Below are 2852 nucleotides of genomic sequence, written 5' to 3' on the forward strand. Positions count from 1 at the left end.
ATTTGGCGCCGTTGCCGGGAAAACGGTTTTATTTTTATTTCTGATTACTTTTGTAGTCTAGATTATTTCCCTTTTGTCTCAGAGAGCGTTAGTTCTCTGAGACAAATCTCATATTTTCTTCTAGTTTTTGTTTATGCCCAGGTGTTCCAGATCAGGTTACATCCCATTCGATCCTGAGATCGAACGTTCCTTCCATAGACAGAAAAACTTCTTCAAGCAAATCCTGGCAGATTCTGGTGATAATAACAATAATCACCGAGATTCTCCAACTGGTTCTAGCAATTCAGAGGCATCATCCGACACAGAATCAGAGATGGCGGTTCCAAAGAAACTTAGTGATTATTCACAACCAAAGCTTACGGATTTTCCACATCTCACCCCTACTCCGGCTCTTGATGGGGTTCAATTCGAAATCAAACCCCAATTTATAACGATGATATAGAGGAATCAATTCAGTGGAGCCAAGGGTGAAGACCCGAATCTTCACATTGCCGACTATTGTCAATATTGCAACACCATAAGGCAAGCCGAGGTCACTCAAGACCAAATCAGGGAGATTCTCTTTCCCTTTTCTTTAACTGGAAAAGCTAAATTGTGGTTTAATGGTCTAAATAGAACTACGCTTGGTATAACTGACTGGGAAACTCTTGTTTTGAATTTTTATAATAAATATTATCCTGTAGAGAGAACAGCAGTACTACGGAGTGCGATTCAGAATTTCGCCCAAGAAGCCGATGAGTCTTTATATGAGGCTTGGGAGAGGTTCAAGGACTTACAAAGAGAATGCCCTCACCACAATTTAGCACAATGGCAGTTAATCCAAGCCTTTTATAACGGCATTGGAAATTCTTCTAGAATAATTTTAGACTCTGCAGCTAGTGGGAGATTTATGAATCTTAATGTTGATGACGCAGGTCAGGTTATTGAAGATATGGCGATACACAATTCCCAATATGGGAATCCCAGAGGATTTGCTAACAAGGGGAAACATAGCGTCGACTCTGTATCCTTTTTACAAGCTCAACTGACCTCTATTTGTCAAAAATTAGATAATCTGAGCACTCTAACGTAACCAATGTTTCTGCGATTAATAATAATTCTAATGAGGCTTTTTGTGAAAATTGTGGTATTGTAGGTCATTGGGAGCAGGATTGCAGGAGTTCCGTGGAGCAAGTTAATGCCTTCCAAGCTTATAGGCAGAATAACCCATACTCCAACACTTACAATCCTGGGTATCGGAATCATCCATACCTTTCCTACCGGAGCACTAATGTTCAAAATCCACCACCACAAGAACCACAGGTGCCACAGCAACAGCAGCAGAAATACTATCATCCCAATGCTAGCCAGAAGAATCAACCACAACAACCCCCCTCATCTTCAGACCCTTCTTTGGGGGAAATTAGAGCAATGTTGGTCAATATGCAAAAGCACATGGAGAGCAGAGATGCGACAATTGATCAAATTCTAGCGCACAACAAAATTGTAGATAATCAAATTGCGCAACTCTCCGCTACTCTACAAGCACGCCAACAGGGAGCCCTGCCGGCACAGCCGACTAGGCCTACGGATCAAGCATTTGCAATTACTCTAAGGAGTGGTTCAAACTATGAAGGGCCCTCTATGCCCAGAGTTGATGAACCTATTTTATTAAATAATGCTAATCTTGATTCCATTAAACCAAACAATGTAGTTACTAGCCCTGCAGGGCTAGAGGATAATACTAACATATCTAATCCTACATTGCAGGGTAAAACTCCGGAGAAGGTGGCTACTCCAGACAAAGAGATGAATGCTCAAAAGCCAATTATCAAACTTCCTTTCCCCAATCGTCAATTGAAGACAAACTTGGATAAGCAATTTGGTAAGTTCCTGGAGGTGGTTAAGGATTTGAAGGTAACAGTTCCCTTTACTGAATTGATCACACAAATCCCCTCATATGCAAAATTTATGAAAGAAATTTTGACGAGAAAAAGGTCTATTAGTGAGGTAGAGACAGTAGCTTTCACTGCAGAGTGTAGTGCCGTACTTCAAAATAAGTCTCCACCTAAACTGAAAGATCCGGGTAGTTTTTCTATCCCTTGTCATATTGGTAATCTTCTGATTGATAATGCATTATGTGATTTGGGTGCTAGTGTTAGCGTTATGCCATTATCTGTGTGTTCTAAGTTAAATATGGCTAAATTAAAAGCTACCAATATAACTCTGCAAATGGCCGGCCGTTCTTTCAAATACCCCCTAGGTGTTTTAGAGGACGTCCCCGTTAGAGTAGGTAAATTTTATATACCTGTAGACTTTGTTGTTCTTGATATGGCTGAGGATATGCAAACCCCAATTATTTTGGGTAGACCATTCCTTAACACTGCAGGAGCAGTCATAGATGTTAGAAGTGGTAAGCTAACACTATCTGTAGGGGATGATAAAGTGGTTTTTAATCTGAATAATACCCTCAAAAGCTCCATGATTGAGGAGAAATGTTTCAGTGTTAATGTGGTTGTAAATTATTCTAATAAGCCCCAAGCTCTTGAAAAAGATCCCTTGGAGGCGGTATCTTGTGTTGCATCCCTTTCAGATGAGATAGACAAATGGCAGAAGGAAGTCGATGCAATAGAAATAGCATTCTACAATGTTGGTCTTGGTTTCGAGGATGAACAAGTGGAACCGATAGAACAAGTTGTGCAAATCGAGCCTACGGTAAGTGTTCCGCCAGATCGAGTTGCAAGTGTTGAACACAATGACAATTTGAAGCAACATTCGATCGAGGAAGGGTTTTTAGTGCGTAGCATTGAAGATCCCCCAATCCAAGTCATGGATGATCCACCAGATAAGGCGACTTGGCGTCCCACAAGACA

At 40.9% G+C, this 2852-nt stretch overlaps 1 non-coding gene across 1 annotated transcript; it reads right to left on the reverse strand.

The window, feature by feature from the left end:
• Window positions 1-694: 694 nt before the first annotated feature.
• On the reverse strand, window positions 695-801 carry LOC145641193 (small nucleolar RNA R71). The gene has a single exon (XR_014115255.1). It is a non-coding gene; the product is annotated as a small nucleolar RNA R71 (small nucleolar RNA).
• Between the last annotated feature and the right edge of the window lie 2051 nt (window positions 802-2852).

The sequence above is a fragment of the Chenopodium album genome, chromosome 7 (genome assembly GCF_948465745.1).
Source record: "Chenopodium album chromosome 7, dcCheAlbu1.1, whole genome shotgun sequence".
NCBI classification, from domain to species: Eukaryota; Viridiplantae; Streptophyta; class Magnoliopsida; order Caryophyllales; family Amaranthaceae; genus Chenopodium; species Chenopodium album.